Source organism: Carassius auratus, unplaced genomic scaffold, assembly GCF_003368295.1.
Source record: "Carassius auratus strain Wakin unplaced genomic scaffold, ASM336829v1 scaf_tig00216540, whole genome shotgun sequence".
NCBI classification, from domain to species: Eukaryota; Metazoa; Chordata; class Actinopteri; order Cypriniformes; family Cyprinidae; genus Carassius; species Carassius auratus.
In genome coordinates, this window is record NW_020528620.1 from 109,434 (window position 1) to 129,056 (window position 19,623).

Here is a 19,623-nt window from a genome sequence, read left to right on the forward strand (position 1 = left end):
ATATTCTGTTTTAGATGCTTCATTTGCGCGTGAAGATCAGAACACTCCATTAGATCTGCCTTTCCATTTCATTAGCCTGTGAGAGATTTGAATGCAAACTTTCGATAAGACTAACGGGGATTTAGGCCATGCCATTCTTGAATACAGCCATGTGGAGAGGCAGCGTGCATCTCTGACTCATTTGCGTTTTTATCTCCTCTCCCACTTCCCCCGATTTCTAAAAATAACCCCGCAAACCTGCTTATTATTGTTTCGATGTCACACGCAGGACTGACAGGGTGATTGGAGAGGCAAAGCACAAGAGTGTCTGCTCCATTATTAAACCAGTTATGTAAAAGCAGTGCTTTCTAGGGTAAAGTGTGTTGGGGTGACTGTTATTGTCTTATATAAAATGTCTAAAGCGTCGTAAAGAGAGTCCAAACCTGTGCGAGATGGAGATAGAGGGGTAGAAGGGAAATACGAGAGAGATTGAAAATGCTGCAGTGCTGGGAAAAGGACACAAAATCTATTAAAATCCAATTGGAGATTGGTTCTGCTGAGTTGCTGACCACACAGGTGATACAATGGCCAGGGTGTCTGTTTTGAAAGAGAGAGCTGAATCCTATTTTTGTGCATTTGCACATTTAGCTATTAACCTGCGTGAACCAGATTCTTAGGTGTCATTTCACTTAACATTCTCATTTAATTAAAATCAACCACCAGGACTTTGACGTTGCAATATTTATTAGTTTTGTTTGCGAAGGCAACCATCACTTCTTGTATTGCTCAAACATAGTGTTGGGACTTGAACAAGCCTCTAACACTAAGAATGAATTTTTGATGTGTTCAGGGGCTTAGCTGCTAGCTAGTTTGTAATTAAGTCTGTACTCAATTTGGATGCATCATTTGTTCTTAAGGTAGAACTCAATGGTAGTTCATAAGACCTCCTTAAAGCAAGTGTTTTCATAATATGTCAAAAATCATTTAATGGTCCAATAGGCCAACAGAAGTTGTTCAAAGCCATGAATTTCATGTTGGTTTATTTTATTTTATTCTATTTTATTTAATTTTGTATGTTTATTTCATTTTAGTTGTATGTATGCATGTATGTATGTATGTATGTATTTATTTATTTATTTGTTTGCTTAGTGGTCTGCAATATTAAGGTTGTTTGATTTTAAATACATAAGCAGGAAATGAATAATTTATTTATGATATAAAATTATTTATAATATATATATATATATATATATATATATATATATATATATATATATATATATATATATATATATATATAATTCTTTTTTTCGTGCTTGCTTAGTTACGAACTGACTGTACTTACCTTACTGTCAATGGTAAAATTTAATTACAGTTTATGTTTGTAAATAATCATCAAAATAATAATAACTGGTCTAAAAATGTGTTACATTTTTATAAATATTTATTTATTTGCCACACATTACTGTCAATTGTAAAATTATATTTCCAGTGAAATCCACAAATAATCATGGAAATAAAATATTTAGTATTTTTTAATCAGTAAATATTAATCAGAAAATCAGTTTAAAATTAAGGGCAATAAATGTGGCTACAATAAATTGATTGATTGATTGATTGAAAGATTGACTGATTGACTGATTGAAAGATTGATTGATAGATTGATTGATTCATTGATTGATTGATTGATTGATTGAAAGATTGATTGATTGATTGAAAGATTGATTGATTGATTGAAAGATTGAAAGATTGAAAGATTGATTGATTGATTGAAAGATTGAAATATTGATTGATTGATTGAAAGATTGAAAGATTGAAAGATTGATTGATTGATTGATTGATTGATTGAAAGATTGATTGATTGATTGAAAGATTGAAAGATTGAAAGATTGAAAGATTGAAAGATTGATTGATTGATTGATTGATTGAAAGATTGAAATATTGATTGATTGATTGATTGATTGAAAGATTGAAAGATTGATTGATTGACTGATCAGGCCAGACTCCAGTTGTCTCCAGTTGAACTGATCATCTTGTCCATATAAAACACATTCAGTGAAGTCAAGTGTTAAGCGTGGTATTTTACACCGTATGTCTTCTTGCAGGTTTCTTTATATAGTCACACCTTTCTTGCTTGTATCACAATCTTTTCTGCGCTTGTGGCCTATAGCTCACACCTTTGAAGGTTTTGGTTAATCCTGCAGTTAATTAGTTAAGGCTTTTCTGCACCTTTTCAGAAGTGTAGTGTGAGCTGAGATACATTAGTGCATCGTCTGGCAGAAAAAAAAAAAAAAAAAAACCTACAGGATTCATGAACTCCTGCTGTTCCCGATTCTGAATTCCCATCCTTTCTTAGAGGTGCTTTGAGCTGAGATTGGTGTATCATGTGACTTATGGTGAGTGTCGGCCAGAGTATTCACTGCCACTATTCAAGACTACAGCAGCGAGACCCCGGCTAGCCCGGAGCATTGGGGGCAGTGACTCATGTTGAGTGGGGTTTAAATTTAGACTTCATCTGTTCTCTATCGGGCGTTTTTCTGTTTCTCTCTCTCGCCCTTTCTTTCTCATTTATTATATAACCTAATTTGGCAGAGAGGACCAAAATAAAGTGCACTAAGGCCTAATTGCCATGGACTGCTTCTTCAGCAGTTCCCCTCCTCCGCCGACTGGACGGAGGATGGTGGCGGCAGGTGGAGAGATGATTGAAGTAATATTCTGACTTCAATGCTAATTAAGTTCAATCAACAGCATTTGTGTCATAATATTCATTACCACACGCATTTTTGGCAAGTCCCTTCTTTTGTTTACAAAAAAACAAACAAACAAAACAAAATATATTTATATATATATATATATATATATATATATATATATATATATATATATATATATATATATATATATATATATATATATATACCATTAATAAAAAATGAATGGGGTCTGTTTTTATAAATGCATTTATATTATTCTTTCAAAACATATGTATCATTTGAACTGTAAAGTTGTTTGTTTGTTTTAGGATTATGGCACTATGTCATCATGGTAATGAAGTTATTCATTTTGAAAACACACACACACACTAAAATCATGTTACCATGCATATTGTTTGCATCTTATGGCTATGGAACTGAATAGATTATTCAATGTTAGATAATGATTATTTTACCATTTGCAAAAGAGTGTTATTATTGTTAACTAAAGATATTTAAATTAATTTCCATTAATTGAAATAAATGTTTATTAAATATGAATATTAAACAAAAAATCTTTAAAAATGTAAACTAGAAACTATGTCTTTACTAACGGAATTAAAATAATAAATAATACTATTATAGTAACTGAATTAAAATACGTTTAAATTTAAATACATGGTTCAAATTACTAAAACTGAACTAAAAGAAATTAAAGCTAAATAGAAATATAAAAAACTAAATAAAAAAGTGAATACATTAACTAAAACAAACTCAAATTAAAATTAAAACTGAACATATAAAAATAAAAGATAACTTAAAATATTAATAAATACAATAATATTAAAAGAATAGTACTTCACATTTAATATGATATTTATTTAGGAATCAGTCCCTTAGATTTCCATTGTAAGTATAATGTCACCCAGATTTCATTCATTCATTCATTCATTTATCTATTTATTTATTATTTTGGGGTATCACACAACCTCAAGTGTTGTCGACTGCGCTTAACTTATACTGAACCCAGAAAACTCCTTGAAAAGGAGCATGAGGGGAAGAAAAAGAGGGAGTAACAACGGTGAGGAAATGAGATTTTGCCCACCTCCATTGTTCCGGGCTGAATGCCTGCACCGGCTCTGGCTCTGGCTCTGCCGAGACGATTAGCGGCCAGTAGATGTGTTTCTATTTGAGGAAATAATCAAGGCCGCCTGCTCTGTGCTCCTCACGGTGTAGCACCACACAGCCTCTGCCGAACGAGCAAAATGAGGCCATGTTACATATCCGAGTCCCCTTGGCTCCGGCGGCTACGTGCACGGGGACCTGAGTGTTGATGCGTCAGAAAGCAAAGGACCCAACGCCAGCATCAGGTGAGAGTTTGCTAGAGGATGCACCAAAGCAGCACCGGTGTCACCTTAATTATTCTCCCTCAGTAAACTTAAGCTCAGAACTTGTTTGATTACTACAGGGAAAGTTCCTCCATGCTGGGTAGAGCAGCGGCGATTATTTTTAGCATATTACTTTTTCCGCCACTCTCCAGAACCTCCCCGATGAGATCTTTGCTGTGAAAGAATTGGACATTTTTGCTCATTAAAAGTGGCGGCGAGTAAAGAAGACACCAAACTAGTTAAGCTCAATGGACTTTCCATTTGTTTTGGGGAGTTTCTTCAACTCTGGCATTTTTGGTCCTGTGGACTTACGCAAACTCCAAAAACAAACAAACAAAAAAAAAACTTTTAACACTTTTATCGAGTCTGTCTACAGTTCCTTGTTTTTTCACTAGTTTCACAAGTTTTTATACACTATTGATGCAAAAATATTATTACAATTTACAATAACTGTTTTCTAGTATTATTTAAAAATATAATTTATTTCTGTGATGCAAAGCTGAATTTTCAGCATTTTTACTCCAGTCTTCAGTGTCACATGATCCTTCAGAAATTGTTCTAATATTTTTGATTTGTAGTAATATTTAATTTCTAGTAATATTTAAAAATATAATTTATTTCTGTGATGCAAAGCTGAATTTTCAGCATTTTTACTCCAGTCTTCAGTGTCACATGATCCTTCAGAAATTGTTCTAATATTTTTGATTTGTAGTAATATTTAATTTCTAGTAATATTTAAAAATATAATTTATTTCTGTGATGCAAAGCTGAATTTTCAGCATTTTTACTCCAGTCTTCAGTGTCACATGATCCTTCAGAAATTGTTCTAATATTTTTGATTTGTGGTTCAAGAAACATTTCTCATTATCATCTATATATATATATATATATATATATATATATATATATATATATATATATATATATATATATATATATATCATGATAATTATTGTTATTATGTATTATTTTACAACTGAGGGACAATCATGTTAATTTTGATTTTTTTTATGTATATATATTTAATTGGTTTGTACATTACATTTCGCTATTTATTCAGATGATTATAATTTAATTCAATTAAATATCATAATTCTGATCATTTCAGAAAGGGTATCATCAGTATCATATTTTGAGATTGAAACAAAAAGTTATAAAAGTCTATTCCTGAAAGCCAAAAAAAAAAAAAAAAGATAAATACTGAAAAAGATTTTAGTCAACTTTTGAGCCATAAAAGTCCTTATATATGGAATAAAAATTATAATAATTAAAAACGCTTTTATTTGACTAAATATGTTGTTTGCTAACAGAACTAGGAGTAACTATTGCAACTAACCAGGGAAGTACTAGATTTTGCTCTGTGAGACCGAGCCGCCTGGGATGCAACAAGAACTAGGTTTTTCCATAATAAGGCAAAGTGTACTAGTGGGCCCTTAATGAGCCGTCCCACGGAGCGCATGTTCCTGAGGCCTGATGGGACTGTGGATTGATTATAGAGCACCAGGGCTTTCACCTGCTGCTATAATTGAGTTTGAAATGAGAAGGAGGACACCTATTGAGGAGGCTCTGAGAAAGCGCAACTATTTAGGATGAGAGACACCGAGCAACAGTTCCCTCTTCGAGATCAAGACGGCCGAGAGCAGGAGCGAATAATCCCAGGAGACTCCGGCGCCTTCACAGTCTCCGGTGTAATTCCAGCGAGGCTCTCTCCACATCACTCTTCACTTTCCATTTCTAGATGAAAAATAAATAACCTCTTCAGACAGGCCTCCTCTCGCACTGAAAGCAGCCGCTCTCTTTCACCCAGTGTCCGCCACCTTTCTTCCCTGAACACCACTATCACTCTCCATCTCGCTCTCATCTAGAGTCACTCGCACATAACACATCTTTCTTTCTCAGATGTGCTGGAGGTCAGGATTTGGAAGGCTGGTTTTGTAATGTATTCCAGTGCAGGCTGTACTATGTCATTTGTAACGCTGTTGAAGACATATAAAACTTGATTCTTTGGTTTCGTTTAGAACTATTTTCAGTGGCGGAAAGGAAATATACTGTATGAACTATTTGACCAAATATTCAAAAGTTTGGGGTCAGAACTTTTTTTTTTTTTTTTTTTTTTTTAAGAAATTCATATTTTTTTTATTTAAATTGATCTCAAAATGGCACTTTTGATGTAAAAATAAATAAATTAATTAAATTAAATAAATAAATGCTTCTCTGTCAAATAAATGCTGTTCTTTTCTATATTTATTTTTTTTATTTTTTTATTTTTATCAAAGAATCACAAAAAAAAAAAAAATCTATCAAGTAACTTCGAAAAAGGTTCAAATGTATTAGATATAGGCAAATCAATCAACATATTAAAATTATATTGGAAGGATCATGTGACACTGAAGACTGGGGTAATGATCTAGCATCACAGGAATAAATTTAAATAAATTAAAATTTGAATACTATTTCATAATATCACTTTATTTTTAATCAAATAAATTATTAAAGGAAATTTATTTTTATTTTATTTTATAATTTAAGGAAATTATTAAAAAAATTATATATATATATATATATATATATATATATATATATTATGACTAAAAAAAAATTATTTAATGAAAATATTTTTATTTTTATTTTTCTTTTATCTTTTTTTTTTTTTTTTTTTTGTATCCTTAAATTAGTTTCATGATGCTCATATTCTTCTTGGTGATCACAAAAGTTTTTATTTTTATTTTTTTTATCCTTTATAATCATCTGTTTACCGTTTACTTTTTAAATATTTAGTTAAAATATTTTATTTTATTTTATTTTGCTCCACAGAAGGATAATTGTATATTATATAGAATAGTTATCCTAAATGCATGCAATCCAGTTAATAATAATAATAATAATAATAATAATAATAATAATAATAATAATAATAATAAAGTATGAAATATTCACACTTTTTGCATAATTTAGTGCAAAAATTACATTATTGATTGGAGGTGTACAAAAAATATTATTCTCACAAATAAGATTTACATTTTATTGTGTTCAGTAATGATGCTTACAGTTTATTTCTCTATTTCACTCCCAAAAAAAAATAATAATAAATAATAATAGTCTGGTTTAGAACTACATAAGGACCAGTAAGTAGTAACAGTTGTAATTGTTTTGTGTGTGAGCTGTTCCTTTAAGAACACACTTCCACACATTTCATATTTTACTGTTTCATGTATCCCATTACTCCTCAACTGGCTGGAGGTGTTCTTTGATTCTGGAAGAAGAATGACCTGAGCAAATATTTATGACCTGCCTGATGGCCTAACTTGCCTGCCATGGCTTGTTCCCCAGTTTAAGGTTTCTTAAGGTGCACCTGCATTGCTTCTTTCTGCAGTCATCCATTACAGAAGGTACAGAGCAAGCGAGGGCTGCTTGACTGATCTATGAGCCAAGGGCAGAGGCTCTTACGCAAATAGATTCAGCCTATGGCCATATATCAGATTAACTCCCCGGCAAATGCAGAAGGACCCAGCAAATTTAACTTGAATAGACTGACCCTCTCGTTTTGTCTCAATCAGGAAGCATCTCAGAGTTGCTGCTGCTCTTTTATCGCCCAAAGTGCGTCCCGCGGCTTGTTTGTGAACTCATGCACAGATGATAGTGGACTTGGACTATGTTTACAGGAGGAGGGGATGGTTTGCGTTGTCATGGTATCAGTGTTGTCATGAAGCTTTACTGCTCTGATGGCTTTGTGATTGGACGGTGTGGAAGCTCTCGCTGTGGGAGAATGCTGGAAGCTTAGCTTGACTGACTCTGAAATCTTCCGTAGAAAAGTGGTCCTGACTGCTGAGGCACAACAGAAGTGACAGTTTGCCTATAGTCATTGTTAAAGTAAACATAAATAGTACATTTGAGTAAAATTATGGATTAAAAAAATAATTATTATATTATTAATTATATATATATATATATATATATATATATATATATATATATATATATATATATATATATATATATATCCAGGGTGCGATTTGCCCCTTTCTGGTCAATGTATCCCTGTCTCTGCTTAAATATTTTTATCCCCTCAAAGTGATCAGTGCTACTACACTAGTGACGAGATGGATCACAAAACTTATCACGGATCCGTAGTTTGATTACAGTCAATTTTATTATAAAATGCGCTACTTTGGCTGGCGCGTAGCCTCTCTGTATTCACCACTCTGCAGACTTGCTCAATGTCCCGCCCACAGCGCTATCTGATTGGTTACACCTCACGAGCAATAGCCTATCAACAGTTGGGAGACGGTTGAAGTCGGTCCGCTGGGCAGTGGAGTTGCGAGGTCTCTCTTTCCCAGTGCGAGCCTCTCTCTTTGCATCTGCTGTGTTCAGCGAGCGCAGAGAGGAGCAGCACTTTCAGTTAAAAAAAGAAAATATTCTGTTGCTTCTAACTCTATTTTACAAGCAAGTATAGCCGACATTAGTCACAGTACAACCACTGACTTTATCGTATGTGTATTTGATTTCATTAGACAATGTCGTGAATAGCATTTTAGTGCAGATTAATGTTTGAGACCTATTTATGTAGTCTTAATGGATTGCGTTTCAGTCATTATAATATTCATTCCGTTGTCTGACAACAGAAACATTAAAATATAGTAATAAAAACAGTTTTATTGAGAATTTGGCTGAATTAAAATGCAGTATGTGAGGGAGGCAATACAATACGACGCATTTATGTCATAAATATGCTAATTAGCGCATGACATCATCTAGCGACATTTAGCGACTTTTCAGGCGGGGTTTAGCTACTTTCCACTGAAAGAAGTTGGCAACACTGCAGTGGAGCTGTGTGTCGAAACAAAGGAAGGCAGCATATTCAGCATATTACTGAAGCGTAATATGTTAATTTAATTACTGAATAAACATCACAATCTGATTATCTGTTTTTATGATGACAAACAGAGAATGGCCGAAGTTATACATACGGTGTTTCACTCAATTGAGGCTAAAGCAAATGTTTTTTGATTACTCACTCACTCTTGAGTGTCTGCCGCGAGTGATTTCAACGTCAAGTCAATGTAGAGGTCCTGCGGCGCGAATGAGGCATTTAGCATAGCGCGGGCGCATCCAGTTCGCAAAAATGAGGCAAACTGACTAACACAGATAATGCATCTGTCTTTTCTATCATTTCACTGATTTAATTATTGTGTGTTTTTTCATTGTGCATGATCACAGTTCATATGTGTGGGGAAAGATAAGCTATTAGAGTAAAAATATCGCGTTAAAGATTTTACAATTCCTGCAAATGCAGTGAAGTTCATGTTCTCATGATTTATTTTTATGACTTAAAAGGTTTCAAAACACCCCCTCCCCCCTCTGTTTTTTTTTCCACAAATCGCACCCTGTATATATATTTTATTTAGTGTCTATTTATATTTTATTTTCAGTTCAGATTTAATTCATTCATTCCTTCATTCATTACTACTCTACTTTTTCATTTCATACTAGTTTTCATTTAATTTTGATTGATTCATTCATTCATTCTTTCTTTCTTTCTTTCTGAAACCAGAAAATTAAAATAAAACACACACCAACACACAACAACTTAATAAAAACATATTGTTATTAAGTGATTGTTTGTTGGTGTGTGTGTTTTTTTTTTTTTTTTCTAGTTTCAGATGATTGTCTGTGTATGTCCTTTTAACAGTCTTCCTGTTTCCCATTTTTTTTGTTTAATGCAGGAAGTTTGTGAAGGTTTAATGACAGTGTTGTAGTCGAGACCAGCTCATTCGAGTCCGAGTCCAGATCGAGTCCAGAGAGGGTCGAGTCCGAGTCAAGACCGAGTTCAGAAAGGGTCGAGTCCGAGTCAAGACCGAGTTCAGAAAGGGTCGAGTCCGAGTCAAGACCGAGACCAGAGAGATTGGGTCTCAGACAAGACCTATAGAAATCTTCAAGAGTATGTAAAATGTTAGGTGGAAACAATAAAGGGTAAAAGGGCCACATAGTATGTGGTGTAAAGTTAATTTTATTAGTATTTTGAATTGTAACTTGTCAATATTAAGTGCTCATTTTCACATAACACCGTTGTACCACTATACACATCCATATAACCTTTCTAGTACACATAACATTACTGTATGACTCTATATTGTAATTCCACATAACACTTCTAGTACAAGTAACATTACTGTACCACTATACCTGTACATGTTCAACTGTAACAGCTTTCACATAACTTTTAACCTTGAAGCTTAACTAATGACTGCTAATATCCTTACAATGGCTTGGATTATGTGCACTTTAGATGTTGTGAAGATTAAAGATGGGCATAATTACTTTTCAAAAAATTAAGTGAGGAGACCATCCTGCTACCCAACCGAGCACGATGTGGTCTCATGATCAATCCACCCCAACTAAAAACACTATCTACTGGTGCAGAGGAAGCGGGGACTGACAACAGTTACCATTTTATCACTTTCTGTAACAGCATCGGATAATCTAATGCTAATTTCCCTGGATGGTGCGTTTTAAGGGTAAAATACACACTAGTCCAAGTTTTTTTTTAGTTACAGAGGGCATACACACAAGAGCCGACTGACTGTCCAGGAAAATTTCATGCAAAAGTGTGTATGTGCCAGGGGAAGAAAGCTGGATGAAATGCCATATAAGTTCAATGCATTCTGTCAGACATTTTTTTTTTTGGGGGGGGGGGGGGGATGTTTAGTGTTGAGACAGTCAGTCTGTGTCTGTATTCATTATATAATTTAATTAAACGATTTTTTTTTTTTTTTTTCTGTGACCATTTTGTCCTACTTTGTAAAAAATAACACAGTTGAGAGAAATAATGTAGCAATGTGGCTTTCTGGAAAGCAGGATCACTACAGGCGGATGGCAGGAGGGTAACTTAAGGCCGGTGACACACTGGCTGCGTGGCGTCTCTGCTGCGTGCCAGAAGCGTGGTGGCTGCTTCGCGTTTTCTGTCTTTACACACCAGAAGCGTGCCTGCACGCGGCGCTTGGAGCACTGCTGCTGATGTAGGAGACATAGAGGGAGGGCGCCGAAAAACCAGGCTCTTGTCTTCATGACAACAATATCAACTTTTTTTTTTTTTTTTTTTTTACACACCTACTGAAAGGACAAAATAGAATATGTTTGACAGGTGCAATATTTGAAAATCGATCATTATTAATTTATTTTCTAAATTACATTTATATCTGAATTTATGCCAACCTATAGACTTTCAAATATCAAAATGTCATGAATTAATATGTATTTGTGTACAAAATGACATATCTTCCTAGTATATTTTGCCTGGAAACGCTTCCAACATGCACGCGTGTCGCGTGAAAATAGGCGTCGGTTCTATTTCTAGCATGCACGGGTTTTCCGCGCGTCTCACGCAGGCAGTCTGCAAGATCTAACCTGTTAACATGGGAGCCGAATTAAAAACAGACACGCCACGCAGCTGAGATGCTTGCGCCACACATCCGGTGTGTCGCTGGCTTAACGTCTCACGTCAAAAGAAAATTACCAGTCATTGGATGTGTCAATCAATTTCAATTTAACATCAATTCAAATAAACATCAATACAGTAATAATCATGAAATATTTTGATTGGGACTCGAGTGGACTCGGGCATAAATCCAATTCCTAATATGTTCGAGTCCGAGTCAATACCGAGTCAAAATGCACACGAGTCCATGACAAGACCGAGACCATTAAAATACGGTCTCGAGACCGAGTCCAAGACCGAGTCCGAGTCTCGAGTACACAACACTGTTTAATGATATACTGTGTATCGAAAACTAAAATGAACCTGTGGCCAAATTTTATTTTCATGTCAGGAAAATGTGTTTTAGTTTAGCTTATTAGTTTTCCTGATTATGTTATTATTATTATTATTATTATTATTATTATTATTATTATTATTATTATTATTATTATTATTATTATTATTGATTTAATTATTATTATTATTATTACTATTTTATTGAAGTTGTTTTCATTTATTTAGTTATTGTTAACAGTAGGACTCAATATCACTGGGGCTATTCCTTTAAGAATAGATTTAGCTGGTCTTAGATCAGAGGAAAAGAGGGCATTTTATCCTGAATTATGGTCCTGACAGACTGCTTTTCTTCCCAGGGAGTGCAGTCATGGCCACTGAAGCGTGCTGTGTTCACCCCCTCATCGTCTGGCACTTTTTCCCTCCATCGTTCTAGAGGAAACAGCATAAAGAAGGGAAGTGAGTGATTTATAGCGCTCTCTGATGTGTCATCAAAATTTTGGGGAGTATTTACCTTTTTTTTTTTTTTTTGTGGATGGTAGAAGCGCAATCCCCCCACCCTCTCTCATCATAATTATTGTCATTTTCATCAGCATTACCACAAGAGATGATGATTATCTTCATCTGCGTCACAAATAAGCCGGATGGTGTGAGTTACTGGTATCAATCACGCTGTAGAGGAGCTGACAAGTTCGTTTAAGGCATATGAGTAATTGTTCCCGCTTTGCTGATGCTAACTGCTACTCTGACTGGTGCATTGCACAACCCCAGCTCATCTGACTCTTCTTCGGATAAATGTCACTGTCTCTTGCTGATTCCTAAATTTGCTTAAAGTGATAGTTCAACCAGAAATGAAGGTTCTGTCATCATGTATTCACCCTCATGTCATTCCACAAGTGTGTGATGTTCTTTCCTCCGTCTCACACTGCAGTTTTACAAGAGAATGGTGACTAGGAACTGTCAAGCTCAAAAAAATGAACGAAAAGACTCCATCCTAACAGTAATCCACACAGGTCTTACTGATATCTAGATCGATGATGACTGAAAATTGATGACTGGATTTTTATCATTAATAAGCAATCATCTTTTTAAGTTTTTCATCTTATATGTATATTTCATTGTCAGCTTAATTATTTTAGTTAACTCTAACAAAACTGTGCATGAGCCAAATGGTACTTTTATGATATTTATTGCCTTTTTTTCCCAAAGAAGATACAGGTTTAAAATGAAATGAGAATGAGTAAACGATGACATAGTTCACATTTTTGGCTGAACTATACCTTCACATTGTCAACCTCATTCTTTCTCCTCTCAGTTTCCAGTACTGAAAGCATCTAAATTGGTTTAATGTAAGAGCAACACCTTCCAAAACGCTTGCAATGATCTACCATCTAACTAGCATTGCATTTATGTAAGATTTGCAAGTGCAAACATTTATCTGACACTTAACACATTTGATTCATCCAAACGGCATTACTCGTGTTACATTGTAGGGTGTAGATTTTGCTTCTTGGCACAACATCAGCACGTCTCGTCTTAACTCAGCCATTAACTCCACAGATACCTGTATGAGCGCTGCTTTTAGCTGATATCCCAAATCCTCTTAAGAAAAGCGAGCCGCAGCATCAGTTTTGCGCATACACAGACTTCCTTCTTATTCTGAGATGCCAAGTTTCTGACTTTGTGCAACACCTTGATTGAGTGTTTGTTGTTCTGTGTCAGTTGTGCGGCTACAGAAGCTTACATGCTCAAGAGCCGTTAATCTCTCGGACTACGGCACTGATCAGCTCCCACCGCAGCAGGAAGTCTGGATCCAGAGGTGTTTTGCTAGTAGATCAAGGAGAGGTCTTAGAGCTAGTGTAAACAGAAAGATAGTTACTCTTTAAAGAAATAGGAATGGAAATTTGCTGAACTTTTATTCAGGCCATCCAAGTTTGCGTCTTCGTCAGAACAGGTTTGGAGAAATGTGTTTTTACATCACTTGCTCACCAATGGATACTATGCAGTGAATGGGTGCCGTCAGAATGAGAGTCCAAACAGCTGATAAAAACATCAGAATAATCCACAAGTAATCCACACCACTCCAGTCCATCTGTTAACGTCATGCGAAGGGGAACGCTGCGTGTTTGTTTGAAACAAATCCAAAATGTTGGCCTCTTCGGTCCATAATCCATAATAACGTTTCCTCCAGTGAAAAAGTCCATCTCCTGTTGTCCTCTTATATTAAAATTCACAGACATATTTGTTCAGAGCTGTTTTTGCTTGTAAATAGCACTTGATCTGTGCATATTTCTCTCCTGATACAGATAAAATTACTTTTTCCACTGGAGAAAGCAGTATTATTAATAAAGGAGTTGTATTTTGGTTGAAAGCAATGTTAAAAGCATCTAAATTATGGGTTTATTTCTTACACAAATTTAGCTTTTTGCTTCACATGATACTAGTTGATAGAATGGAGTGGAGTCGTTTACTTGTGGATTACTGTTATGCTTTTGTCAGCTGTTTATCAGCCTCATTCTGACGGCACCCATTCACTGCAGTGAATCCACTTGTGAGCAAGTGATGTAAAGCTCAATTTCTCTAAACCTGTTGTGATGGAGAAACAAAATCATCTACATCTTGAATGGCTTGAGAGTGAGTAAATCCAAAGCAATTTGGTGTACTATATATTATACTATAGGTGAACTATTACTTTAACCTCCCTTTTGGGTCAAAATGATCACTTCTTTGCTGTAGGTGGTTTGGTTTTAAAACACACACTTGTAATTTCAGTACAGAGTTTGCTTCGATTAATACTGGTTGGGAGTTCAAGTTAGTATGTTAGTGGAAGTGCACATGCAGCAGTTAGTCTGTTGCTAGCATGCCGCACGCATCTTTCCACTCTATTGCCCTGATCAATAGCCTCATTTTCTCCAGGTCTTGCTTTGCACTACTAAAGGTTAAGAGGTTTGGAATGGTATTGATCAGGGTATCCACACACCATCTGTCAAGGCCATTAACATGTTGAAATGTCATTGGAAAAAGCCACATTTTATGCAGATTTGGAATCAGTTTTGTGACTGTGATTTGTGATTCCAGGAAGACTCCAGGAGCCGACACTATATCAGTATAGAACAAGATTTGTCTTTGGTTTCCACTAATGCTGTTAACCTTCAGTTGGCATCTAGCAGTGGTTGCATCTATTTGGTGCTATTTTGAGATGATAATTTATGCATACACTAATGAGTACAGATGCTTTTCAGGAAAAAGCACTTTCCCCGGTACACTTTTGAACTATTTATTTCATCCTTGCTGAATAAAAGTATTAATTTCTTTCAAAATGATACGTAGTCTACATATATGATAATTCTGTCATGTTTGTCTTTTGCACCACAAGTTAAATTATGTACTGTCAGTTGCAGGAAAGAAAATTTTTTAAACATTTTTGGAAATTAGAAAATAAATAATTCAAAAGTGTGAAGTATTTTCACTCTTTATGCATAACAAACTACGTATACGCTGAGTTTTGCATAGGCTTTTAATGTTATTTTAAAAATGCAGGACAGTTGTATTAATCGTTTGTGTGTGTGTGTGTGTATGTATGTGTGTATGTATATATATATATATATATATATATATATATATATATATATATATATATATATATATATATATATATATATATATTGCTCTTTATAATACAACAGCCTGCACTGATTAGTAATCCAGAGCACTTCTAATTGCCAGTTATGACAGCATGTGTGATATTCTATTTATTACAATTACTGCACCCATAATATAATAAATATGAATATAGATTAATTATAATCGCAAATCCTCGCAGTGTGAATGTGATTGGACCAAATTGAAAACGTCTGGGGTGCTTTCCTGTGATTCCTTTTTAATATATTTTAATGATCAGCATGCTGTATCAGTACATTAACAGCCCAAAGTACAAAAAAATAAAAATAAAACAGTTTTTTAAATTGATGGCGGAAAATTATCCAACATTTAACTTCTTCCTAATCAGTCAAGCTCTAGTGTGTGTTTTTGAACTATCTATAATTTTGGGGATAGTAAAAAATATATATTGGAAGACTTAGCGGTGTAATAATTGCATAATTTAATGTTTTATCAAAATGTAACAACTTGCTCCTCCTCTGAAATGACTTTTCTTTTTGGCTGACATCACCAAGCCCACAGTTTTTTATTTTTATTTTTTTACATTTCAGCCTACAACCGTCTCCATTCTGGAAAATAACGGCCACTTTTTATGATCCAATCAATAGACATGGATGATGAACATCTCATTGAACATCCAGTTTCACTCAGAAATATGTCAGATTAAGTCAAATGAAGTAAAATGTGCACGTTGTGTCTAGGGTTTAAAAAAAAAAAAAAAAAAATATATATATATATATATATATATATATATATATATATATATATATATATATATATATATTGTGGAAGATGTATTATCATGTATTTATTTTTACATGTATTTTAAAATGTAGTTCATTCCTGTGATGGCAAAGCTTAAGCAACCATTACAATAAACATTTCGGACCCACTTTATATTAAGTGGCCTTAACTACTATGTACTTACATTTTAATTAATAATTTAGTACAATGTACTTATTGTGTACATACATGTTTTTACATTGTACTTATATAAAAAAAAAACTACATGTAATTACATCTGTATTTAATTTCTGTAATTACATTTATAATTACACTGTTGACCCATACTTTACACCTTAACCCACCCTTAAACTTACCCATACCTCCAACCCTCTCCCTAACCTTAACCCCATCCCACCTCAATAGCAGCAAAAGTCTTTTACAATACAATATGAACACATTAAGTACATTGTACTTATTTTGTATGTAAGTACATAGTAGTTAAGGCCACCTAATATAAAGTGGGACCAACATTTCTTATTATTATCATTGCTGAAAACATTTTTTGTGGAAACCGATACTTTTCTTCAGGATTATTTGATGATTAAATTGTTCAAAAGAACACTGTTTATTAACATAATTTAAAAATAGTATATCTGTAGAAATAAGGCATGAGAAAATAAACAAAATGAAAAGAAAAAAAAGAAAGCATATTTGATGAATAATGTGCATGTTCCAATTGAAGTCAAGGTATCCTGTGAGCTGAGATATGATTTATGGTTGGCCTTAGTTCTCTCTCAATCTCATGCTCTGTCTTCTCTACCTTTACATGATGCCTCATTATGTCTCCCGTAGGGTCATCGTTATTTTTCCTCGTTGTGGGACCCTGTTCAGACACAGATAGATTTACTATTCGAAGAAGACAAATGGACCAGACAACCTTGCTGGTTTCAGCTATCCTGTGTTTTCTCTGCATTAGTTTCCAGTGTGACCGCAGGCCATTGATTTAAAGGCCATGTACATTTGTGTTTTTTTTTTTTTTTTTTTGTTTGTTTTTTTATCGAGGGTGATGTATTCTGACCCTACGGGTTCGAATAAAAGCTAAGTTACACTTCAGGGACTAAAGAACAAGACAACAGAGGTGATCAAACAAGTTGACCATAGTGCAAAAGAAATGAGCTGCTGCATTTGCACTCTCACAATCGCTGTTGGTGTTCTGATCTCCTCACAGCAGCAGTTTAAAGATAAAAGGGCCCCAAAGTGGAGTGTGTCAAAACCAGCCTCGGGAGCATGATGGGAAACATATTTATAGATTGTCGGGTCATGGTTGATGCTGCTGGTAGCAGGCTGTGGATGTGTGGGCAGGGAAGGTGGACTGTGGGATACAGACCCACACTGTGCTTCAGAACTCTGTTGTTTATTTGTTTGATTCTATTAACATGGATCAGATGTGTGTCTTTTATTCAGAGTTGGTGTTAATTAAGTGTTGAGTGTTGGTGTTAAAGGGGCCATTCCAGCTGATCTTTTCAGATAAAGTTCTGTGCACTTGAAAATGGGCTACTGTGGCTTTAAGAACTCAATGCCCCTTCCAAGTTTAAAATATGCATATATGTATTTTTTTTTTTTTTCCTCCTGAGATCAAATCATGAAGGTCATACAGTTAATAAATATTACCCACAATATATATATATAAGATATTACTTACTATATTGTATGTACATATCTCTACAATAAAATAGTAGTAGTGAAACAGTAAACACTATATTATATTAACATAATATATAATAAACAAATAATATGCATACATCATATATAAATTATATAATACATTCAAATATAGATTAATATATAAATAAAATATATTTAGTCCTAAGATCCTAATATTTAATTTATAATAAAACCTAAAAAAAATATATAAACTACTATTATAGTATGTCACACACGCAGACATAAACAATTGTATATATATATATATATATATATATATATATATATATATATATATATATATATATATATATATATATATATATATATATATATATAATATATAAAACTAAAATATATAAAAATATACTTTAAATGTATATATTGTTAATATATTATATATATATACATCTAAACATACATAATAAACATATATAATACATGTAAAAATATATATTTTGATATAAAAAATAATATATATATATAATATATATATATATATATATATATATATATATATATATATATATATATATAAATTAACAAGTATATATAATATATACTTTCTTAATATTTGTATTATATTTTGTACATACAAATTTTTCTAATTTTCCCTAAATATATTAACTTTTAATTTTTTTTTTTTTTTTTTATATCAAAATATATATATTTTACATGTATTATATGTGTTTATTATGTATTTTTAGATGTATATATAATATATATGTTGCTTTTTAAATATAATGTATGCACGTTTGAATATGTATGTCCTCTATACTAATTTTAGCTAGCATATATTTTCCTCCTGCCTGGAAGAAATGTGGCCACTTCACATGAGGTGGGAAAAGTAAAAAGTCGATCTAGAACACTGTCAAGGGAGAGCGGGATTGTTGATTGGACTGTGGCCCTTAAGATCACAATTATAAGTCTAAGCATTAAAGAGCTTGATTATGGACTCACTTTTTTCATTATCAAGGCTGCAAGAACATTCGAAGTCTGGAGTCGATCAAACAAACGCAACCAACAAGAGTTACACACAAAAACAGACTCAAGCCGCTTTGTTTATATGCACGCTTATGGTATCACATCAGTTTGCTGAGAGGATCTGGACAGTTATTGGAAAAAGGCATGAAATCAAAATCTCTAACCGACTCAAATCCGATCTGTTTTGCAGCGCTCACCTATTTAGAGAGAAAGAGATAGTTTGATTGAAACACTTAGAGTTTAGAGTCTGAAATACTATCCCATATCTCATTTTAGTTGCTGGTACCTTGTAAAAAGAACTTTATTTCCAGTCAGACTTCCCTGGATCATAGATATGATATCATACCATCCAATCAAATCAAAGCTTGCCGCTCTGAGAAAGTCCTTGCTGGTTTTATGTTTAATATGCATTAGATGGTCAACGAATGGTTGTCTTTTGGTAAGATTGATATGAGGAACCGCTCTCTGAAGACCGCTAATGGGAGATTCAGTCAGTGTAACTCAAGGCCTCGTAATACTTGTGTGTATTTGTGTACCACGCGTCTCTTTCTCTCCACATTATTAGTCTCAGTCTCTCTCTGTATTATATAAGACTTCCTGAAAAGCATCTAGTGTAGCTCATGACACGCCTCCTCATTTTCTGGGACAGGAGGAGCAGAGCATTAGTGCAGATGAGAACATATCGTACTGCAATTTAGACAGAAAAAAACCCACATATAGA

At 33.8% G+C, this 19,623-nt stretch overlaps 1 protein-coding gene across 2 annotated transcripts in view; it reads left to right on the plus strand.

Moving 5' to 3' along the window:
* The window catches only part of lrrc4ca (leucine rich repeat containing 4C, genome duplicate a), a 68,647-nt gene that overhangs the window by 28,086 nt on the left and 20,938 nt on the right, over positions 1-19,623 (plus strand). Inside the window, exon 2 of one of the 2 annotated variants that reach the window (XM_026263377.1) lies at positions 12,188-12,287. The exons of the other annotated variant lie outside the window; for it this stretch is intronic. The gene's annotated coding sequence lies outside the window, so the exon portion shown is untranslated. The remainder of the gene's footprint in view (positions 1-12,187; positions 12,288-19,623) is intronic. 2 annotated transcript variants of the gene reach the window in all.